The sequence below is a fragment of the Alosa pseudoharengus genome, unplaced genomic scaffold (assembly GCF_046254945.1).
Source record: "Alosa pseudoharengus isolate Yale_2024_CS ecotype anadromous, Long Island Sound unplaced genomic scaffold, YU_APseudo_1.1 YU_APseudo_1.1_scf_3, whole genome shotgun sequence".
NCBI classification, from domain to species: Eukaryota; Metazoa; Chordata; class Actinopteri; order Clupeiformes; family Clupeidae; genus Alosa; species Alosa pseudoharengus.
In genome coordinates, this window is record NW_027468718.1 from 25,185,163 (window position 1) to 25,201,016 (window position 15,854).

Below are 15,854 nucleotides of genomic sequence, written 5' to 3' on the forward strand. Positions count from 1 at the left end.
TCTTAATCATTATGTTTATGTAATCTAATGTAGGCCTACTATATTATGGTTTATTTAATAGCTTAACATATTCAAGTTAAAGAACAATCTTGAGAATTTTTAACATCCACATCATAGGCTATAGGCTATATTTAGACTTAATGTTTTCTATGGAATGCAAGTACAAATACATAATACTTATTTGTGTTGTGGTGTAGTGCTAGTGCCCACACATCCACTTTATTCTTGGGATAGGATAGCCTTTTCCTTCTGTCACGATTTTGTCATCCAATCATTCTTCAACACTAGGTAACCACCTTCCGGAGGCAATCCAATCATATTTTAGTACAGAGACCAGTTTTGGTGTTTGCGCACTCCCAGTTCTCAAGACGGGAGTGTTTGAGACTGTCCCTCATCCAATGACGACGTGTTTCTCTCACTACGTTACTCGCTCCTGACGAGCGACCCCGTGAGTGTATCCTAGGCCGCTGCCGTCTGATCAAATTCAGTGTGTGCCTCACGTCGAGCGGTTCGAATACGTTCAATCACACGTAGCGACTGAGCTGCAAACAAGAGGCGTTCTGTGCAGTAGAAACGGATGGGCAACGAGTAACCAGCAAATAATCCCTGAAGCATTCTCAAACACGGCAAGAAACTCTGTAAGTAACCATATTGATGTGTTTTGTTCTACAGGTATATTTTTAGAAATAGGTTATTTTGCTGTCGTTCCGTTTGTGTTTATGCAATATTTACTCGCACCCAAACTAACCGTTTAGTGAAATTAAAGGCTATGGAAACTAAGAAGTCCTCAATACGCACAGCGGTCTCAACTCGATGAGTATTTCTATTTGTGTCCCCGTTTTCGAGCAGCTACAAAACATTGTTTCTTAAGCTGTCAGCGCTCTGTTGCATAGCACGCCACTCAATTGAATAAAAAAGCCTTAGGTCGGTCGGCTACCGCATGAGTGTAGCAACTCTTTTCCTCCTGAAAGAGATACATTATGTTGTAGACGTTCCGGGGGAGTACGACACACTTCGTTGTCATAATGCAGAGTCCATGCGAGTCCCACGAACGAGCTGTTTGGCTAAGCTAAACGATTCGCTAGGTTAGCTGCAATGAAAGGACGTGGTTTATGCTACCATAACAGTGAAGCATAGCAGGCTGTAGTCTAGATTGGGAGAACAGAATGCGACAATTCTTTCATTGAATATGCTACCATCGGTTTCTGCCTCCTCTGTAACGCAGCGTCTGTCTAATCGTAATGTGTATTTTACATCGCTTAGTTTGGTTTCGCATCACTATGTTATGTGTTTGGGACAAGTTGTCAGTCAGACCATCTGTGCAGGACAACTTGATTATTTCCCGCTTTCCTCTACATGTCTTGCTACAGCATTGAGGCACTACGAGAATATAGCAAGCAAAACATGTTTCCATTGATGGTAAATTAACCCAGTAAATATCCTGAATAGATATTTGGGTAGGCTACTAAAGCCTGGCAACACAAACCGAAAGTTATTTATATATGTTAGACTTACTTTATAAACAAAGTTTAAATATCCTCAGGGCCTTACGGAAATATATTTCCTCTTAGCCCTAATAGATGGACGTTGGTCTATTGCCTTTTACAGAAACACTTGACTTAACTTAATGACATCTGTTTTCTGTGTGTTTTGGCAATATCATCTATGGGGCGACTATGCATCCCAGTGAACAGTGTTCGCTCAGGCATGGAGCACTGCATAGCCTACATTGTCAGCCAGAATGTAATGCACCTGGCTTTCATTCCAATTGTGGTGAGTTAAATTAAAGGATGGAGTTGTTGGAAGTCAAATTACCCTCGTGCCCTTCAGCATCTGACCAGAAGCCCATGTTTTAACCATTGGAAGCTAAATGCCAGCCAACATTGACTGTGGGCCTAGATGTTGTGACTGTTGGTAGGCTAAATGATGAGGGACACTATCTGATGTCACATGTCATATGTTGAAAATGTTTTTGTTGTTGACATTTGTCTTTATTGTGGATTGCAAGCAGAGACAAATAAATTCTCTTGAATTTGCTAGATACATTATATGGACAAAAGTATTGGGATACTTACTGTAACCACTTAAAAATTAATTTGTGTCTTTCATTCAGACGCATTGCCGCAGTTGTATAAAATCAATATTTCAAAACATTTGTGAAAGAATGGGTCGTTCTGAAGCGTTCAGTGAATTGAAGCAAGGTACTGTCATAGTGTGCACAAAGCAAGGTCCATAAAGATGTAGTTGAGTGAGTTTAGAAGAACTTGACTAGACAGAACCCTGACCTCAACCCCATCAAGCATGGGAATGAACTATCAGGCCTAGTCCAACATCAGTACCTGACCTCACAGATGTTTTCCTGGATGAATGACACACTTCACAATCGCCACTCCGTACTATGGGCTCCATATATATTCCTATTTTTTTTACCTTTGCCAATCACATCTCTGCTTTTTGACCGATAATAAGACCTTTAGGCAGAGACTGATGTTTATCTGTTATGTTGCTTACATTTTGAACTAGCTAATTTAAACTAGATTTTTAATGAAATTATTTTTATTTCTCTGCCAGTAAAGGGTATAATTAACAAAACAAACAAATAAATAAAAAAAAACTATCAATATCAGCATCGGTTATTGGCCAAATTGTTGTTTTAAACATCAATGTTGATATGAGGGCTGCTCAATTGCAATATGAACCAATGCAATTACCTAATTGTAAAAGCTACAAATAATCGTGCACAATTCATTTTGTCACATTTATGACTTGGTGTGCCACTTCTGGTTGGTGGGTGTGTGTAGTTTGTGAGGGGCACAACAATTCTGATTGGTGAGCTTCACAGTCGGTCGGGGGTGCTGTGCTTTTTGTGCACAGAGTGTGCTCACCAATCAGGAGTGGCACAAATTATACAGACATTTGGAATATTGAACTGAATCAGTTCATTGACATTCAGAAATCATATTGCAAATCGCAATCACAAAATCTGTAAGAAAAAGCGCTATTAGATATTTTTCCCAAATCATGCAGCCCTAATTGATATTGGCCTAGAATTTCCCAATCAGTGCATCCCTAGATGTTCCTGTAGGTGTAAATACCAGTTGTCCCAATGTTTTTGTCCATATAGTGTACCTTGCATGAGAAATACCACCACAAGGTGAATTATTTTGCCTAGTTTGACTTTGATTGCATATCCAGTTATTACATGCATCTATTCTAGAATTGTGTGTATCTGTGTTTTTGGCTGGAGAAAATTTAACAAACATATTTGCCAAATTGCCAACTCTTACTCACAAAAGTTAGACCTATTCAGTTGGTTCACTAATTCGTCCTATGTGAGGCTCATGCTTGCATGACCTGGGACACATCTCTTATCATCATGGGGCAGTTAATTGCTAGGCAAGTTGGAGCCTTTAGCCTTGTTGCTGTTGGGCATCGCTGTAGCGAGAGATGTGTTGGCTGTGTGTGGACAGAACAAACCCTTGCAGTTCTGCTTTTGGTGCTGTGTTCAGCACATTAAAGGAGAATTCTGGCGATTTTTCACATAGATCTCTGTTTCTCAAGATCACCTAGTACTGTCAGTACGGAAAAAAAACCCTGAAAACAATTGGTTCTACCAAGCTCGAGTTGCTGCAGCCAACATCTGGAGATTACAGTGCTACTGTACACTCTGGAGGCATATTCATGACCCCCCATGTTCATGCCCCCAGAGTGTAGCACTTTGGATGCTAGGCTGCTGTGATCAGAGGGTTTCCTAAGTTACATTTACATTACCGATATATAAGATTTAAACTATCTAATTTTACATTATTGTTAGGTTTTTTGACATACTGTACACTACATATTATGATAACAACTTCGATGACCACAGGAGCACTGCATACTGCAGCCTTGGCTCTATAACACATCCCATCTACTCTGCTGCATTATCCTGACTCCACTTTTAGACTGTTGAAAGGCAGTTTGACCCGGCAGTCAGTATTTGTCCAGTGCATGCTACCAGCACTAATGTTATTGCACTTGTCTGCAGGGAAATTCTAAATGCAAAGAGTGGCAGTTGAGGGCTCTTGTTAATGTATGGTATGATGCACAGAAATAATGATGGCGCAAGAGGAGCAGTTAGCAGCATTCTGTTATCAAACCGCCGTTGGAGACTAGCCCATGTGCGTTTCGTTTTGGCTTATCTTTACTCCTTGAACTGTACCCTGAAAATATGATCTTTCGAAATATTTCAAGGCGATTGAAGTTTGGTGGATTTGGAAAGCCAAAACACAGAATCTCGGCGGAAATGCCTCTGGACCCAGAAGAAAAAGAAATATGAATCACCTCTCTCATATTTGAACTTTTTCTGTGATAAATTAATGATAACATTCAGTGGCTTGCAAAAGTATAAAAACCAAGTAATTTTTTGGTTTACAAAACCCACACATTTTCCCATTCAGTATTTTCATAGAGGAACACTGAGGCTGTAGCGTATTTTTGAAGGCTAAATAAGTTATTTGTCTTAATATTAAAATGTATACAAAAACAAAGAATTCCTTTTGCATAAGTATTCATCCACTTAACCCTGATTTCTTGGCGGAAAACTGCTTTGCTGCAATAACAGCAATGAGTGAGACAGCATCAGATTTCTCTTGATGGGATTTCAACAGAACATCTAGGTTGATGGATTGACGGTGCTGGACTGTAGCACCATGCAGATTCTCACTAGGATTGTGATCAGGGATTTGACTTGGCCATTCTAGAATATCCATGTTACTGCTTTACACTGCTGTTGGTAGGTAATCCCTTCCAAGTCTCAACGGACAACAACAGGTTTTCTCATGATGTTGCATAGAATTTATATCAGTTCATGCTTATTTTAATTCTAAACATAATGTCTAGTTCCAGCAGACAAAAATATCCCCACAGCATGATGTTCTAGGGATGGGGGTCTCTTTAGACATTGGCAGGCCAGAGCATTGTGGATTGGTCAAAAGCTCTGTTCTGTTCTGACCATAAAAAGCTTTTCCCCAAATCTAAAGATATTTCTGTACTTGCTTTAAAGTGGATCTTTCTAAAAGAATTACTTATTTTCCACCTGCAGTTGCATCCTGTATGATGGATAGCTCTTAAGATTGTGGGCTCCTATACCTGCACCCCAATCCCAATCCCAGCTATTGAATTTTGTGGATTTCTTGGGGGATAATGGCTAAACTGTGGTAGCCTTCCCCACATGTTAATATCTTCCTTGGATGGTTTGTTGTGGGCACATAGTTTTCTACATGCTTCTTACGAGCATGGGATGCTCAATTGATATTAAAACACATGTTTTCTTTTCTTCCTTCCCTTCAAGCATTTGCATCACCGTACCTTATTAGTCTTCATTATCAGTTATTTCACAACCTGACTGTAGACCTGTAGACAGGGTCATTTGTATCCAGAAAGAGACATCTTCATTAGCCTGGTTACATTTGCACAGTGCGACCATCGGTTTCCTGAGGGTTGAATATTGGTACTGTGCCCTCTGCACTGTATCCAAGTGTAGATCCCTGGGATCCCCATGACCTGGTTGGTTTCCTAGTCGAGAGCTTGGGTTTAGTTCTGCAGATATCACTTTCCCTTTTTTCTATGTTCATGTGAATTTAAAGTATTTGATTAAAACTGTAAAATGAAAATCATCTGTATATGGATTATCACTGAATAGTACTGTATTCACAACATTCCTTTGGTTGTGCTACCAAAAAAGGGAAAAGTCAACAGTTTTGCTCTCTTAGGTCACCACATGATAAATGATTAAGCCGCAGTCATCTCATTACATGTCTCCAAAATGGGATAATTCACAAAAACAGCCCAAACACTCTTACCCTCAGTCGCGTGCTGTGGTGAGCAGCAAAAGCATGACTCAAACTTGGATTTAATGCTGCGAGTAACTTTTAAGAGTAGACCTATTGGACTGGAAGTATTGGCCTTTCGTTAGGTCTCTGGTGGGAGAGAGAGAGTGAGCACGGGGCAAAGGAGGCGAGTGGGGGTGGCTGGCTGACTAATTGGGTGGCACTGTAGCCCCAGGAGGTGTAGATGGAGGGGGGGGAGGTGTTCAGTCGTGGGCTGGCTGATGGCACTAAAACCCAGCAGGCCTGAGACACACTGTATCCCCCCCCCCCCAAAGGCCAAATCCGAGCTGCCCCGGCTCCCTGTCACAAAGTGTATCCCACTTGAGACCCTCAGGTCACAGCCATTACTCACGCCGGGTCTATTTGTATGTTGAGACTTCTGTTGCATAATTCCTTTTTGGGACAAGTGGAAAAAAGCAAGTAATTGCTCCAAATAAATCAGTCTGGCCATGGGGCTCGGTAGTGGTGGTGGTGGTGGTGGGAGAAACATTTGGGCCGCTCCTGACATGGAATTTTGTAACCTGTTTCATAACCTCCTAACATGCTGACGATGGACCCAGAGCGAAATGTAAAATGGGCTAACGCACATGACAAGGCTCGTCACCGTCAAGTATGCCGATGACATCATGACTCAACTGTGCCGGAGTGAGGGGGTCGCAATATGGACACCCTTCTGTCCTGGTTCTGCAATCGACCCTGCAGCAAAGTTGGTGGCTCACTCCAGGTTCATTTCAGTGGTTTTCATCTGACGCGGGTGTCGTTCTGAGAATTTTTCTGTGACATTCATGTGACTATGTCTTTAAATGCGATGATTGCCTGGACGTTCTCTTAATTAGAGAGATCTGGCACTTACTGCACATGATGGTGTTGGTATTTGAGTAACGAAGAAGCACTATTGTGGACCTTGTTGGGATGACAGTCAGTCATTTGAAGACTTAATCCGGATTTCACACACAGTCTTTTCATCAGAATGGTGTATGTGTTTGTGTAAGTGTGATGTTAATCTTCACTAGCCTCACAATTTAAAGGGTAACAATAAATAATTACATTGTTTACATTTATTACAATTTAATACACATGTTGTAGCCTAACACCATAATGTATTGTAAATACAACATCTGTACAAATGTTATGTGTTGTCCCAACATATTGTGACAACATATAACATGTTGAAAAAAAACATTTTCCCATTGTCCCATTGTCACCATTGGGCCATGAGCAAGTTGGGGTGCTAAAACAGTATGTGGCCAGGCCTTCTTAATTAAATAACAATAAGAGTGACCAGACCTGATGGCACCACAAGATGCCACGTCCCCACACAACACCCCTTTCTTTTGCATATTCATACTGGGTTGGAACTAGAGGTTCCTCCTTCCTTTGTTTGTAACGTCAGAGAATAATGGTAAAACCCATGCTTGGGTGACACAAACCGCTCCCTTGAGGGACACTGGCCCCTCACTGAAAAGAGTTGACTGAGATAAATATGGTAGTCAGAGGCGGACAGAGTACACATCTTTATTACTTGAGTAAAAGTACAGATACCCTTTGCTCAACTTTACTCAAGTAAAAGTACAACAGTCAGATGCCTACTTAAGTAAAAGTACTGAAGTACTTGTTTTTAAAAGTACTTGAGTATCAAGAGTACAAGAGTAGCCTACATTTTTTAAATATTGCATTACTACTGCCACAGTGCTTACATTTATGTACAGAAACGTCCTACATGGAGTTATGAAAAATGTTAATGTTAGTACCTTGGAGAATGTAAAAGGAATTGAAAGTAAAATCAAGTCATTTTCATCTTTTTACCATGTTGCCAGGGATGGCCAGTATTTCTAATACATGTATTTAAAATTCGTATTTCAAATACAAAATACTATTTTGTAATTGAAACACTTGAAGCGAAAACTATCATTAACTTGTTCAGAAAGTTGAAGTTGAGTCTGGCGAGGTGGGGCCACAGGTTGGCACATTCCCGGGATGGACCTGCTGCGTCTTCATCCATTGTTTCGTCCATGGTTTCGTCTCTTATCTAAATCTGACCATGGAGTTGACTTTGGCGGAAAGCTGAAGGTGATTGCTGATAGGCTGTCCCAATCAGCGGCGCCTGCACAATTTAATCACGTTTGAGAGGGAAACAACAAATTGAGGGTTTCTGAGTAGGGATCGACCGATATGTTTTTTTCAGGGCCGATACCGATATCAATTATTACCAAAACAGGAGGCCGATAACCGATATGTAAAACCGATATGTCGGTTGTCAAAAAGGGAGATAGATAGTAAAGGCGATATGCTGCAAAAATGTAATTCAAAAGTATTTAATTATGCAAACTTTTCTTTCTTCTTTTGATACACAATTGTCTATCAACTTGCATCACTTGCAAGTGTATATCCTGTGTATCATGTTAATCCAAGAGCTGAGTGATAGCAATTATTTTCATAGAGTAGGCCTACACAATGGGCTATGTGGGACCTGTCAGAAAGAGGATGCTTTGCCATCGTGTGTGTGAGTGCACGGGAGAGGGAGAGGAAGAGGTGCATGCGTGATGGCAAGTGTTAGGGTTGAATAGTTTAACAAAACAGTTTTAAAATAGTTTGTAGGCTATTTAAGCATGCAATTTGTGTCCATATGCTATAAGCTACACGTTTGAGAGCCTAAAAGGCACGTTAATAGCCAGCTCAGGACGCGATTTAGTTCAGGTCGGATTAAATTACGGCTGGGCCTGGGTGCATGTAGTCTTTTCTGACAGTCCGTTTCAAAAAGGAGCAATTAGACTTTTTGACGTTCGCTATCGCATAATTTAGGACTTGTCTGTAGGCTACTATGTCCGCCGAGGTGTCCCGTTATTCACAAGGCGGAAGCAGAGAACTCCCGACGCGCAGCACCCGGGTTTGTAGAACTAGTAGCCTAAACAGCACTAACGTGCATCAATCGGGAATTCGCTAAATGAAGGAAGTGGGTGCTTTACTTATTGATCCGGATCAAAGAGACAATAGCTTACAAAGTGGTGTTTTTTGTTAACTTCAGTGTAGATGATTGTGATTCATTGCAACTTCAGCAATGTAGGCTACCTTCCTTACCTTCGAAAAATAGCTCCGTACGTACAGCTGAAGCCCAGTCAGTCTGCCTCAGTGAGAATCCTAAACTTTCTCTGTGTTCAGTCTTCGATGCTGATTGGCTGCATTCGTGCTAACTAACAAATCAGACGGTGTAGTGGGCGGGACAATGCTCTTGACCACAGAGTAGCAAATACAGGGAGTGAAAGACTCTTTACAGAGAAAGTAGCGCGTTTCATTATTTATCCATTTCAATATCGGCTTATCGGTGGAAAAAATGACCGATACAGATTATTATAAAAATGCTAAATATCGGCCCTAATAATCGGCCAGGCCGATAATTGGTCGACCCCTATTTCTGAGATTTTTCTTTTTTCCTTTTTTTTTTTTAGAAGTAACTGGTACTCACAGTTATGGATAGAAATGTAGTGGAGTAAAGAGTACGATACCTCTCAAATGTACTTGAGTAAAGTCATGAGTACTCCCCAAAAATGATACTCGAGTAAAGTACAGATCCCTCAAAATTGTACTCAAGTAAATGTACTCCGTTACTGTCTGGCTCTGATGGTAGTAAAAATATGCTATCACCCATTAACAAATTATGCCCTTCTATTTGTCCCAATATTACTGATCAATGCAACAGAAATGTAACATAATGTACCCTCGCTCTTGATAATGATAATCCATACTAGTAAATAGAAATGCATGTATAGACCTATCTGTTTTAAAGGGGTGATGTATAGAACCTGTGGCCCATATTTGGCTAATATGACACTGCATGAATTGGTACTAGCTAGTTACAAGCATTAAGCTTTGGATGTTTGGATGACAGTTTTGTTTGTTTGGATGGCAGTTTTAAAGAAAAGCTGATTTGTGTTTGGCATGCTTTTGCGATGCAATGATTATTTCCCACAGCCCAAGTGTGCATGCATGTGTTCATGTAATTTCCCTTAGTTTAGTCCCATCAGTATTCATGTTTTACTGTCAGGGCCCCTATCGTACCACGGGAGTGTTATCGGGTTTGATGTTAACTTGCTTATAATTCTAAAGGCTTTAATGAACCGAGACAAGTCCAGTCCTTTTGCAGTTGGCAAAGGATATGCAAACAAGTGTTGTGTTTTTGTTTTTGAACTCAAGAAGACACTGATATTTGCTCAGAGCAAATGGATGACTGGCTTCGAAAAGTGCACCCCCCCACATCTCCAACTCTCGCCCTCCCTCACCCAATGCCTGAGGCCTCTCCCACTGCATAGGTCTTCAAAGATGTGCATAAATGTTCTTTGCCACGAGGGCTCTGAGTGGATGACGTCTCACCGCATTGCTAAATGATGCAGGTCAGTAGCTAGTCACTGTGACAAATGTGTGCTGACAGCTGGATCTGCTGAGCAGCGAGCGGGCGACCACTGGCATCATCTCCAGCAGATGGAGCTTTTCTGTGGAGACACCCTCGTGGCTCTTGTTGCCCCATTGGACAGGTCTGACCGCCGCTAACCACACAAGGTCCCCCCCCAGTTCTTGATGCTCTCTGCTAAGCTAACTGTGGTCCTCCCGTATTTCTCTGTCTATGGTCAGTAAGACCTAGAGTGTCTGTCTGCCAGATCATGGAGGGACCTTCTGGGGCCGGAGTCTTTGTTTTGGCAAGTCACTACATGCTGCAGCTAGTGAGTGTGAACAGCACACCTCCTTGCTTTCTCTGGAGGAGCCGTACCCTGGACTCCACGTATTTCAGTGAATGCCAAACCTTCCTAGACACATTTCCAGGGTGTCTTTGTGCATGGTGTCTTTGTTGAGAGGAAGCAGCAGGCCTTGTACACCAACTCGATGTCAGGTCTGACAGCATGCCATGCATTAACCCATGCAGTAATTTAGGAGCACTCACTCTGAAGTAACGTCTTGTGTCAGGCAAAGTCCACCTCCAGATTTTAAAAGCACTAGCATGCCCTCACCTTTGAGTACACCCCTGACGCAGTGCACTCATCACATGTATGTCATATGTCATGTCATGCATCAACAAGAGCCTTATAAAATATGGATGTACCGTGTAGCTCTGAAAACATACTGTTCATGTCTCGGAGGCTGTGCTGCCTCCCCAAAGTCCACCCCACCCCACCCCACTGCATTAGGCTCGGGCTTAATGGCATGTCCCCTGTGTGCCAGTCCCACATGGCACACGCACACCATGTTCCCCTTTTTTTGGGGCCAGACCTGTACCACTCTGCCTGAATCGCACTTGACTGTGTCTGTCCGTGGGACAAAACAGCATTAATGACGGCGTCTGGATGGGCAAATGGAACGGGCCTTTCTCATGAATGATGCAGGGGCACATTTTCGACTGTCTGAAAGGCTAAGTCACTGGGACATGGGTTAAAATGTGTGTTTGTTTTCAGGATTGCGGATTGGCGATTGTATAACGAGCTGCAGATGTCTTTCGTAATGTTTTCACCTAAGCAGCTCTCGAGCTTGTGACCCAGTCTTGTATTATATCCCACAAGAAGCTGCCATAATGCACACAGACGGACATAGAGGGATTTTGGACATTGGGGATGCTCGGTATAAAACTTTTTTCGCTCCTAGTTTCCGTTTCATTTGATAATTTGACATGCTTTTCAAACTGATAATGTTAAAGGCTTTATTAGCTGCACTTTATTAACTGCTGTAGTCTTTCATTATTATTCTGCCTTACTCTCACAGTGTACTAGTGCGTACACACACATACACACACGCATCCATGCATGCTTACTCACTGAATGCTGGCCATCCTGTTCTTCATTGCACACGTTGAAGGCACCGGAGGCTGCACTAGCATCTGGGTTTTTTTTATTGCGCTCCTCAGCGATTGGCTGATTGCAGATTCCCTGGGAGCCATTGTTCTGTTGAAGCCAGGAAGGCCATCTGCTCCTGCCTCGTCTGTCTTTTTACAAGCTGGCCGCTCACTGGCCCCGGTACTGTCCATCCATCCAGACCTCTTCCCATCTCCCACTGCTGCGTCTGATGGGTTTCGAGTGCTGTCTCTGATGTGAGTGCCGTAGCTCACGTTCTCATGTCAGCACCAGGCACTGCTCTAGGAACGACCCACCCTGTGTCAGCATCCCATATCCACACACCCCGACACAACTGTTCAAGGTCCATTGGTCGATCGGTTCCAAATGGAGAGATGGAAGTAGACTCGGCCTAAGAGTGGGTCTTGTCGTGGAGCATGGCCTATTAATAGTGATATACCAGCGTGTGGGTGAGAGGCTCCTATAACGTGAGGATGCAAAAAAAAAGTCATGAATAGAAATCGACTGGCAGATATATCTGATTTGTGAGCGCATGTGCGTCGTGTTTGGAAAGCGATAGTCTCGCTGTAGTAAATCTCTGTGTGTAGGAAACTTTGCTTCCCAGCCTGCTGCGATGGTGGTGGGAATTAGGGTTATGGATAAATTGGAGGTGAGCACAGGTCACGTGGGCAACCAGGCTTTTGATCAATAAACCCTTTTTCATGGCAGATCAAACGCTGGATTGTGAAGGCTGTGTTGCGTGGGTCGATGGAGGCCCATGTTTCCTGGCTGCCCTTTGAACACTGCAGCATGCTAATTGTACTTAGATTTCTTGGCCGGTTGCTGCTGGATATCCGCAATCTACGCGATAAAATGCATGGTTGGTTAACCCAGGGAATCCATGAGTTAATGCAAATATGTATACAACTCTGGTCAACGAACCATCATCATCATACCCATTCATCCCCATTCTCCTTATTCGTAAGACCTGAACACATTTTTCTTTGCATACCGGAAATAGACCTTGCATTGAGAACAAGAATAGTTGTTTTTTTGGTTTTATTACCCAGAGCTTGTTTGAGAGCCCGCAGTGTCTTATTAACAAGGGTACACCTTTAGTTATTTACACCTTTAGTTATTTACACCTTTAGTTATTAATGATTTAAAGATAGTATGGTTATTAAAATGGAATACTTGGTCAAATGTAACACAAAACAGAAAATGCATTGGGGCACTATACTGTAACTGCCATGAGTCTTCATATCTTCTGTGGCGATGAGGCCTTATATGACTGTATGCTGTTCTGATAAAGAGGATGTAGTGCTGCGTAGTTGGCATCCTTCTGTTGGGACACCTGGGCAAGAGTGCTGCTGACACCTTGCAGCCCTGATTAATAAAGATCAGAGATATGGGAGTTAGGTGCGCTTGGAAGTCAGACAGAAAAAGGGGAAGAGTAATGAAATAATGTTTGAAGTAAAAAAAAAAAAGATGGCATGCTAACCACTCAGCCCGGCAGGTGCAGGCTGGTTTGTGGGGCATATGTGCGCTTTGTTCACTCAATGGGAACATTTTAATTTGACTGAGCAGTGTTTTTCTGAAAACACAGCTCTGATCTGTTACCCTGGAGTGCCGCAGGTAATATGGGTCGTTGCTCTTCTATTATATCTTTTTTTAATGTGACAGAGAAATTTCAGGGTTGAAAAAAAATATTCAACTTAGATTGCTATCAGGCAATCAAAACATTCAACTTGTATCAGGATACAGGGATACAGCCTGTGGTTTCACTATTCAAGGTACAGCTAGACTTACAGTGGGATGGGCATCAACAGACTCTGTTAAACAGTATTGCTCTTAAATGAGTGCTTTCAATCCAAGCAGTTCTGAGTAGACCATCTCCTAAACTAAATGGATTCTGGACCCTGTAGGCCTACATTAAGAAACATTAAACCTCCATGGTAGAAATGTGCCCTGCATTCTAAACGTGCCTGCTCCCCACGTTAGCATCTGAGATGGAACAGCATGAGGTTAATGATCAGAGGCAACCTCTTCAAGAGCTTTCACCATGGAACCCTTTCATGTAGCTGTTGTTTTATTTCCCCATCAGTCGTGAAACGGTGAGAGGATGCAGTCCTCGTCTGCTGACGGGGTGACCATTTAATTGAAATGGAAAACATTGTCAGGCGAATGAGAAATGTTTCGCAGACAAGGCGAGGTTCCCCAATTGAACAAATTGTGGTTGTCCTCCGTGCCGACAATGCTGCGGTTCTAAATTTAGTGCTGAGATGACTTCAGTGTTTTTGTTGCTGGGTTTTGTCAGCATGTCAGTCCTCCTCCACCTCCTCCTCACCCTCCTCCTCTTCCTCCTCACCCTCCTCCTCCACATCCACCCCGTCCCTGAAAAAGTCTCTTGTGAGCCCTGTGCAGTAGGAATGCGATACAGTTTTGTTTTCTAGTTCACGTCAATCAACACTAAACCCAGGGCTGTAGTAGACTTTCATGCAGACAGCACAGATTTTTTATTTTTGCACACCACCATCTGTGAATATTTCATACAAACTCATTGGCATTTTTTAAGGTCAGAATTACTGCGATGTCATCTTGAGTGCTAGTCTTGGGGAATGCATATTCACAGGAGGTGAGTGACATAAAATAAGTATGACATCTCATCTGAAAATAGTGGCACAAATTTGACAATAAAAAATGTAGCCACAAAAAAGATGCTTTTTGCCTTTCATCTGAAACCTGTCACTTTTGAGTTGGGATTATATGCTTACGCATGTTGTTAGATGTTCCAGAGTCGATAGAGCACGGCTGGCAATGTGACGTGTGCAGTGGGCTCTATCTTCAAGAAAAACCGTGAGTTGTGAAGCAGTGTCACTTCTGATGAGGCAGATGAGGCAGATGTCACTGAAACGGCCGCGTCCTGATTCTCCGGTGGCTGGCGGTGATGTAAAATAAGACCACGGCATTGGTTTGCCACCCCCCACCCCCACCCTCACTGCCACCCCACCCCACCTCACCCCAACACACACTCACACACCCCAGTCCCGCCTTTGGTGTGTTGTCTCCCAGACTCTCTCACCCTGGCTTGTGAGTGACAGCTTCAGCCATGAGCACCTCATGACTAGAGTTAGCTACCCCCTGCTTCCTGCCATCACCCAGGAACAGTGCTGAGGAGATATTTTTGTGAGAAACCGGCGGATGACGTGCTGTCTGTTTGATGTCTAAAATAGGAGTCCGATCAAATAACTCGAGGCGCAGATTAGTTTTTAGCACCTTCGACGTGGTGCTTGAAAAATGTGCTCTTTGTGGTGTTGCATGGTCTATAATGGGCTTTGTTGCCAGAGACTATCCTTATTTAGCCTCGGCACTTATTGTAGGTTTTTGACCACACTTGTTTACTGCTGTCTAATAACTGCCTAGTGCTGCAGTAAACCCACGATGCCCAGTAATGGGTGAGAATGGGGCATGTTTTTGTGGCACTGATTGCTACCAGAGCCACCATTTTAAAATGCTTCTTTTTTTTTTAGCCCGGTCCCTCAGTCTCTGATCTCTTATTCTTTCTCTCTTTTTCTCTTTTTTTTTTGAAGGTACAAATCCTCTCTGAAAGTAAAGGGCATCTCTGGCTATTATGGCTGTCTTTTTCTCAAATCAGAGCGATCTTGCTGAACAAAGGGCACCTCACAAACATGGTTAGTGGTTTTAATGAAGTGACTGCAGTCCCCTCCATCTGAACCTCGTGACCTATATACTGGACGAGTCCTGGGCTTAAACAATAGGCTGCCAGGGAGTGGAGGGGAGTGCACTGATGCTTCCCTAATGACCTTCACAGCTCATCCCAGACCTCTCTCTCTCTCTTTCTCTCTCTCTCTCTCACTCTCTCACCACCCTTCACTTCTACTATCGTGTAAAGGGGAGAAGCTTTAATGTCCTATATGGTTGGAAATCACATTCAGAACACGCCTGTTGCCAGCCCAGGATTTGAAAATGCTTGTGTGTGTGTCTGTCTTTTAGGCTGCCTCTCTGCCTGTGTCTGGCCGTGTGCTTGCACCTCTATGCTGTTCAATATTTACCATTTGTTTGGGATTAGTGAATCATGATCTGCTGAATTACTCAGCTTTTCATATCTGCTGCCACTCTTTGGAGGCTGCTGTTGTTTTTTTTCTTCTCC

At 42.8% G+C, this 15,854-nt stretch overlaps 1 protein-coding gene across 4 annotated transcripts in view; it reads left to right on the plus strand.

Annotated features, from left to right (window-relative positions):
- The first annotated feature begins 440 nt into the window (after positions 1 to 440).
- Positions 441 to 15,854, plus strand: part of adarb1b (adenosine deaminase RNA specific B1b) — a 108,334-nt gene continuing 92,920 nt past the window's right edge. For all 4 annotated transcript variants that reach the window (XR_012981905.1, XR_012981906.1, XR_012981907.1 and 1 more), the window contains exon 1: positions 441 to 638. The gene's annotated coding sequence lies outside the window, so the exon portion shown is untranslated. The remainder of the gene's footprint in view (positions 639 to 15,854) is intronic.